Source organism: Miniopterus schreibersii (genome assembly GCF_964146895.1).
Source record: "Miniopterus schreibersii genome assembly, chromosome: X".
Lineage (NCBI taxonomy): Eukaryota > Metazoa > Chordata > Mammalia > Chiroptera > Miniopteridae > Miniopterus > Miniopterus schreibersii.
Window position 1 is genome coordinate 62217088 of NC_138104.1, and position 9489 is coordinate 62226576.

Sequence of the window (9489 nt, forward strand, 5' to 3'; positions counted from 1 at the left end):
TCTCATAGGGGTGTTATGAAGTTAAATTAGATAATATATGCAATGTGCTTAACATGATGCCTGGTGCATTGTGTTAAAATTCAGTAAGTGTTGTTATAAATGTTCAGTATTGTGTACTTTACAAAATTTTCATAATGAAAATTAATTTTTAATACTCAAGAAAAATATTTAACTTCTTAAAAATAAAATTTAAAATATATTGCTACATCACAGCCCTGAAGCAAAGCACAGTTGTTACCAAATCCTGGTTACAAATAAGTCTATGTGTTCATTAACATGGAGACTAATTGCAATAGCCTAGTTTTCCTCACCATTACATCTTCTCCCCCAACCTGACCTTGAGAACATTGGCCTTTCTCAAAAGGCTTGTTTGAAGTATGGTATTATTTACTTCCTCTGAGGAGAATCCAAAATGACAGCTGGCTGGAAGTTGAAGTGTTCCATGCTTTTCACATTTCTGAGATCAGACTTCTCAGTGTGGGTCACACCACTGAAGTAATTTATTTTAAAAGTGCAAAAATGTGGGGATCCAATCTGGCAGCAAAGTAGATGGAAGTTATACTCATCTCCTCCTAGGATGAAATCAAAATTACAACTAAACTATAGGAAAACCAACCTGAAAACCAACTGAAGATTAGCTGAACAGAAGTCTGAGAACCAAGGATTCACAGAAGGAGTCATGCAGAGACTGATATGAAGAGCAGAGATGCTAAAAGGGCCAGCCATGCTCACATGCAGCAGCTGAGAATCTGGAAGGATATCTCAGTTGCAAAGGTCTTTCCTTAAAAGGAAGGGGTCTCCACCCCACACAGAGCTCACCATCCCAAGGTTCCAGTGCTAAGAGGAAGAGCTCACATAACATCTGGATGTGAAAATCAGTGAAGATTCCATCCACCAGGGTGAGATAGGAGTCTATTAAAAACTCAGGCACCCTCTTAAAGGGTCAGTGCACAAAACCCTATCCAGGACACCATTCCAGCAAAGGGGTGGTAGCTCAAAGTGGAACATCTGTATGTCTTCATGGGGAAGTGTGTATTCATGAATAGGGAAAATTAACATACTTAAACTGGCCAATTCACCTAAAGCAATATACAGATTTAACGCAATCTTCATCAAAACACCAATGACATCTTTGAAAGAAATAGAACAAAAAATTCAAATTTGTATAGAACCTCAAAAGACCCAAAGTAGTCAAACAAACCTGAAAAAAAAAAGGAAAAAAAAAAGAATGAAGCTGGAGGTATCACACTCCCAGATTTCAAGTTATAATAAAAAGCTATATTTCTGGTTTAGCCACTCTGGAAAATATGGAGTTTCCTCAAAAAATTAAAAATGGAAATCCTGTTTGATCCAGTGATAACACTTCTGGGAGTATATCCAAAGAATACCAAAACAACAATAAGAAAGAATATATATACTCCCATGTTCACAACAGCGTTATTTACAATAGCCAAGATCTGGAAACAGCCCAAGTGCCCATCAGTACTGGAGAGTGGATAAAAAAAGCTGTGGTACATTTACCCAATGGAATACTACATGGCTATAAAAAAGAAAAAAATCTTACCCTTTGTGACAACATGGGCGGACCAAGAGATTATAATGCTAAGTGAAATAAACCAGTCAGAGAAAGACAAGTATCACATTATTTCACTCATATGTGGAATCTAACAAACAAAATAAACAGAAAAACAAAATACACCAGAGACATGGATACATGGAACAGACAGATCTCAGAGTGGAGAGGTGTGGGGAGGACTGGGAGAGATTAACCAAAAAAATATATATATATGCATATATGCATAGCCCATGGACACAGATAATAATGTGAAGGCTTGTGGGGAGGGAGGTGAGGCTGTGTGTAGGTAGGCAAAAGGGTTGGAAATGGGGGACATCTGTAACAGTGTAAACAATAAAAATAAAAATAAATAGATTTGCAAACCCACTAATGATTCTTTCCACAGACTGGATTTGCTGCTAAAATACTGCATAACCAGCTTGGAAAAACAAAAGAAATATACCTGAGTGGACAAATTTCAAGTAAGGACCACAGAAGAAACATCATAGAATCTGATTGTGTGTGTGTAGAAAGAGAGGTGGTGTGTAGAAAGAGGGACTTCCCCTTGAAGCCAGTGTTGGGCTGAGAAGCTTGAGGGTTAGAGGCTGCAAAGCTCCCTCCCTTTGAGACAGTGGACTGTCATCCAAAAGCTGGGATTTCAAACCTAGAGCAAAGGAGAAGGGAAGGAGACCCCGTGCAAGGTGAGTGGAGGGAGCCAGGGGGACAGTGTGCATGTGAGGAGGGGACCAAAGCTTCCCAGTGAAACAGTGCACCTAATGACTGCAACTGGGACAGGAGACTTTCACTCCAGGTGCTGACTGCAAAAAAGGCTAGCCTGCAGTGTGTGGCTTCAGAATAAAAAAGGACCAGAGGGCTGCACTCAGCAGCAACCTAAAGGGACCCTTTGCTTTCCTGTCATGCATTGTGTAGAACCCCAGAAAGCATTTCAACTGTATGGTGCAGGGAAGGGGAAGAGAGCCCTCCCAACATCGGAGAAAGAACCAGAGCCACCAGTGGGGCAGATTTGGTCTCCAATCGCCAGAGCTGTTGGTGGGGTGAATCAGATATTTTTTACCCGCTCTGAGGGAAGCCAGGATAGCATGCAAGGAGCTGACACATCTTTACTGAGATCAGCTGTGCAGGGGACCTGCATGGGGCTGACTATGTGACCCCCTCTTGCTTGGTTCTGAGGTTGGGGGGAACTGGGACCTCACAAGGCAGGTTCTCTGCCCATTTGTTAGTTACTTTGTGCTTTTTTGAGCTTTTGATTGCTGAACTGGCACCCACCTTCCTGGCCTGAACTGGGGAGGCAGATCAACAAACCTGGGATTTGTGTCTGTATTGTGGAGAGTTTGAATGGAGTGCCTTTTGAGACCAGCCAATCACATCAAGGAAAGGAGGAACAGAGCATGTCTGCTTCTCCTGAAAGCTAACAGCAACCCCCACCAACAGGAAAGGGGCTTGTTCAGTTCACAAAAGCCCCAGATATCCCCCCTCGGGGCAAAGTCTTGAGTGGGAAGGGAGAACAGCTCACAGGATGACATTACAAGAGTAAGATTCTCAGGGACTATTGTTTGGAAACTGGAGGAAAAGCTTAAAACCCCATCTGGGAACTAAGCAGGCAAAGTGCTCACAGGAATATCTTTTGAATCAAATCCACTGAGCCCAGGCCACTGAAATTGCCCATACAGAAAAGGCGACAGAATGAATTCAATAGAAACCAGCAACAGGCCACAGTATGGAGAACTAGAATTGGAGGATTTGGTAGAGACTGAGGAAGTGGCTTTGAAACAGACACTAACTTCCACACAGTGAGTGCCTGACAATAAAAATTCCAAGGGGGGCAATATTCCAAGCTACGCTAGCCAGCCTGCACCCTAAAGACTCTTCAGAAGACTGGAGTAAGACCAGGAAAACACAAGTGGGAGGCAAAATAGCTAAGTTGAGGTGGTCCACAGAGAACCTCAGAACAGCCAACTACCCAAGGACACCAGAGCCAAATCTAAATAGCTTCTGACATTGTCTGACACACAAGTACCTCCCAGGAGACCTGAAATCAGCATACAAAACAGTGAGCTTCAGACAATATAAGCTGCCCAGAGGAAACTCACTTGATTGACTTATGATTTTTTTAGAAAAAAGAAAGAAAACATATTTTTAAATTTTTAAATTGTTTTTATTTTAATTAATTTTCTTAATTGTTTTGTTTTTTTGCTTTTTTTTTTTTTGTTTTATGTTCTATTATCAAGATTTTCTTGATATTCCTTGCTTTATTATTGGATTATCATTATAAACAATGAATTTATTGCTTTTCTCTATTGTTTCCCCCATATCTCTTATTGGACTCCATTCCTGCTCTTGCTTTACATCTCTCTCTTTTCTTTTTTTATTGGCATAAATTTATTTTTTTTCTGTTTTCTTTTTCTCCCCTTTTATTCTTTGTCTTCCTGTGTTTTTGTATGTTTGTTTGTTTGTGTTTGTCTCTTTATTTTATGTTTCTTTTTCAACCATTTTTCTATTCCTATTCTCTTAATTTTTTGCTTGCCCTTCTTTCTTTCAGAATCTTTTCTCTTCCTCTTTTAACTCCTAGTAACCTATCTATTTTTTACTCTTTATTTTAGTTTCTTCTTATTATTATTATTGATTGTTCATTACTATTAGCAATAATATCTTTTTCTCTCTCTCTTTTTTTATTTGATGTTTTAACATTCGTGTTCTTGATTTGCTCTCCCAATTCTACTTGGGATGTTTTCTTTGTGATTGTCAGGATATTTTGTAAGTTACTGTTTATTTCCTAGCAGTTTGGATGGGATTTGTCTTGCCTTGCGAGCACCTGTACTACAGCTCACATGACGTGGTTTTGGTTGAACCTCACAAATAACCAACCTCAGAGAAGAGTCCTCACAAGAATGAGTCAAAAACAATTTAGACCCAATCAGAAGAGGAGTGCCAAAAGAATTCACAAAAGAGGCACCCACAAAAGAGACACTTTTAGAGCAAATAGCTCAGAATTATAAGGAAAACACACTTCTGGGCTCCACTGGACACATTACAAAATCTCAACTCAAAAGACTGGGAGACTGCAAATATATCTAATATACAGATACAAATACTAAGAGCCAACAAAATAAGAAGACAAAGAAACAACCCCAAACTAAAGAAAAGGAAAAATTGCCAGAAAAAATTCCTTGATGAGATGAAATTAAGTAAGTTATCAGAAATAGAGTTCAGAGTAATAGTTATAAAAATGTTCAAGGAATTTAATGAGAACAATAAGACACTTAAAGGAAAGGTGGAGGAATTCAGTGAAAACATGAAAAAAAGAGCTAAATATCATGAATAAAAATCTGGCAGAAATGAAGTATACTATATATGATATCAAGTATATGCTGGAAGGAATTAAAAGCAGACTCAATAAAGCAGAGGATAGAATAAGTGACTGAGAAGATAAGGTAGAGAAAAAAACAATCAGAGCAGCAAAATGAAAATCACTTAAAACCATGAGGAGAATCTAAGGGAGCTTTAGGACAAAATGAGGAAAAATAACATTCACAACATAGGGGTGCCAGAGGGGGAGGAAAGAGAACAAGAGATAGAGAACTTGGTGGAGGAAATAGTGAAAGAAAACTTCCTTATGATGGAGAGGGAGAAAGCTACACAAGTTCAGGAAGCACAGAGGGTTCAAAACAAGAGGGACCCAAAGAAACCCACTCCAAGACATATCATAATTAAAATGGTGCCCCGGCAGGCATGGCTCGGGGGTTGAACATCGACCAGGATCCAGGGGATCAGGGTTATATTCCCGGTCAGGACACATGCCTGGGTTGCGGGCTAGCCAATCAGTGACTCTATCATCATTGATGTTTCTATTTCTCTGTCTCCCTCTCCTTTCCTCTCTCTGAGATTAATAAAGATACATTTAAAAAAAACAAATAATTAAAATGGAAAATGTTAAGGACAAAATCAGAATATTAAGGGCTGCAAGAGAGAGACAAGCAGTGACCTACAAGGGAACCCCCTTAAAGCTGAGAGCAGATTTCTCAACAGAAAAACTTCAGGCCAGAAGGGAGTGGCATGAAGTTCTCAAAGTAATGAAAAGCAAGAACCTGCAACCAAGACTGTTTTATCTAGCAAGGCTATCATTTAAAATTGAAGGTGAAATAAAGAGCTTCCCTGACAAAGAAGGTCAAAGGAGTCCAGAACCACCAAACAGAATTGCAAGAAATGCTAAAAGGACTGTTTTAAGAAGAAGACAAGGATGTCCACTTTCACCTCTCTTATTCAACATAGTATTAGAAATCCTTGCCAAAGTCCTCAGACAGAAAGAAAACATAAAAGGTATCCAAATTGGAAAGGAAGAAGTAAAACTGTCATTATTTGCAGATGACATGATATTGTACATAGAAAAGCCTACAGACTCCATCAAAGAACTACTAGATTTGAGAAATGAATTCAGCAAGGTAGCTGGATACAAAATTAACATGCGAAAATCAAAGGTATTTTATACATCAACAATGAACTGTCAGAAAGAGAAACTAAAAAATCAATACCATTAATCATTGCAACTAAAAAAGTAAGATAACTTGGAAAATACTTAACCAAGGATATACGAGATGAGACCTGGACTCAGAAAACTACAGAACACTCAAAAAAGAAATATAGGAAGATATAAACAAGTGGAAGAATATAATATGTTCATGGATTGGAAGAATAATTATCATTAAAATGTCCATACTACCCAAAGCAATGTTTAGATTCAATGCAATTCTTATTAAAATACCAACAGAAGATTTAACAGAGCAAGAACAAATATTCCAAAAATTTATATGGAACAAAAAAGAGCCCGAATAGCTGCAGAAATCCTGAGAAAGAAGTACAGAGTTGGAAGGATCCCTTTACCGAATATCAAACTACACTACAAAGCCATTGGAATCAAAACAGCCTGGTATTGGTACAACAGATGTATAGTTCAATGGAACAGAACAGAGAGCCCAGAAAGTGACCCAAGCCATTATGGTTTGTTAATATTTCACAAAGGAGGCAAGAGCATACAATGGAGTAAAAACAGTCTCTTCATTAAATGGTGTTGGGAAAATTGGACAGGTACTTGAAAAAAATAAAACTAGATCACCAAATTATTTCATATGCAAGAATAAGTTCATAATGCATAAAAGACTTAAATGTAAGTCACGAAACCATAAAAATACTGGAAAAAAACATTGGCAGTAAAGTCACAGACGCTTCACATAGTGGAATTTGCACTGATGCATCTCCTAGGGCAAGAGAAAGAAAAGAAAAATTAAACAAATGGGACTACACCAAACCAAAAAGCTTAGGCACAGCAAAAGAAATCAGCCTCAAAAAACAAAGAACCCCACAGTATGGGAGAACATATTTGCCAAAGATGTATCTGATGAGTGACTAATTTTCAAAGTTTACAAAGAACTCATACTACTCAACAAGAGGAAGACAAACAATCCAATTAAGCAATAGGCAAAGGACCTGAATAGACATTTCTCCAAAGAGAACATAGACATTTCTCAAAAGAGGACATACAGATGGCCAAGAGACATATGAAAAAATGTTCAAGGTCACGAATCATCAGAGAGATGAAAATTAAAACCACAATGAGGCATCACTTCACACCTGTCAAAATGGCTTCCATCAACAAATCAACAGTGCTGGCGAGAATGTGGAGAAAGTGGAACCCTGGTACACTTCTGGTGGGACCACAGGCTGGTACAGCCAGTATAGAAAACAGTATGGAGGTTCCTCAAAAAATTTAAAATGGAACTGCCTTTAGACCCAGTGATCCACTTCTAGGAATATTTCCTAAAAATCCTGAAACACTAATCAGAATGCATATATGCACCCCTATGTTTATAGCAGTGCAATTTACAATAGCTAAGATCTGGAAACAGCTCAAATTCCCATCAATGGATGAGTGGCTTAAAAAGCTGTGGGACATTTACACCATGGAATACTATGCAGCTGTAAAGAAGAAGGATTTTGTATCCTTTGGGACAGTATGGATGGACCTGGAGAATATTATGCTAAGCTAAATAAGCCAAGCAGAGAAAAACAGCCAGCATATGATCTCATTTATATTTGGAATCTAAAGATTCACATTCACAATTTTGATGATCAAAATAGATTTAGTGACATGGAATCATAGATCAGACTGACGAATCTCAGGTGGAAGATAGGGGTTGGAGAGGTGGGGACAGATTCACCAATGAACATATATGCATATATGCATAGCCCATGGACACAGACAATAGTGTGATGAAGGCCTGGGAAGAGGAGTGTGTAGGGTGAAAAGGGTCAATGGGGAAAAAAGGAATATCTGTAATATTTTGAACAATATAAAAATTAAGAAATTTAAAAAATGAAAAAGAAAACTTTCTCATTGTCAAAACATTATGGTCATGGCAGAAAAACAGACACAGACCAATGGAATGAGATTGAGAGCCCAGAAATAATCCCACAAGCATATGGGCAACTAATTTTCAAAAAATGAGCCAGAAAAATGCAATGAAGGAATGAAAACCTCTTCAATAAATAGTGCTTGGAAAATTGGAAAGCTGCATGTGAAAGAATGAAACTAGACTGCTGTCTGACACCATACACAAAAATCAACTCAAAACTGACTCAATACTTGAGTACAAGACCAAAAACAATAAAATACATGGAAGAAAACATAAATACTAAACTTATGGACCTGGATCCTAGGGAAGTTTTTGTGAACTTGACTCAAAAGGCAAAGGAAGTAAAAGCAAAAACAAAAACGAGATTGCATTGCCTTTTCTGGATGGCTCAGTTGGTTTGGGTGTAGTCTTGTACACCAAATAGGTTGTGGGTTTGCAGGTTTGATTCCTGGTCAAGGCACATAAGTTGAATGTTCAAATTCCAGTTTGAGTGTGTACAGGTGGCAACCAATTGATGTTTTGATGTTTCTCTCTCTCTCTCTCTCTCTCTCTCTCTCTCTCTCTCTCTCTCTCTCTCTCTCTCTCTCATTCTGACTCTCTCTAAAAATCAATAAAAACATATTCTCAGGTGAAAATTTGAAAAAAAAGAAAAATGGGATTATATTGAACTAAAAACATTGTACAAGCAAAAGAAACAATCAATGAAACAAAAAGTCAACCAACCAAATGAAGGAAGATATTTACAAATGATATCTCCAATAGAGGCCTAATATCCAAAATATATAATGAACTCATACAACTCTACAATAATGAAACAAATAATCCAATTAAAATGTGCAGAGGATCTGAACAGACACTTTCCTCTGATTCTTTTTTGTGGGTCTGGTAAGAAGGGGTGCCTAAGCAATTTATCCAGGAGCAGCTGGGAGTCTACAAGGTTTGGGGGTTTTGCCAGGGGTTGTAAGCTGGTAAAAAAGTTGGTGGAAACCCACAGAGATTGATTAATTCCTTATGAAGATCTGCCTTCAGGATAAGTTTGTTTCTGAAACCAGAAAAAGATGAACATAATAAACAGGTTTGGGAGCCTAGTTACTAGAGTTCAAATCCCATTTCTTCCATTTACTAGCTCTGAAACTATGGACAACTAGTTCCCCTCTTGGTCCTTTAGTTTCCTAAAGTTAGAAATGGATGTTGTAAGAATACATATCTCACAGGGCTGCTTTAAGTATGAAATAAATTCTAAAGATTTTAGAAGATGGCCTACTTCACAGTAAGTGCATAAAAAGTGTTAGTAATATTTATTTTTGTGGTTGTTGTTGGTATTATTATCTTAAATTGCTCAAATAACAAGGCTCAGCAATGAATATAAAGTTAGCTGGCATTCAGGATAGAAGACTAATAACGCGGACCATGGCCTGGGTTAACATAAGAATACAACATGTCCCTTTGGATGAAAGCAACATATTTATCCTTTTCTAAGGAATAAAAAGTAGTTGTTTTTTGTTT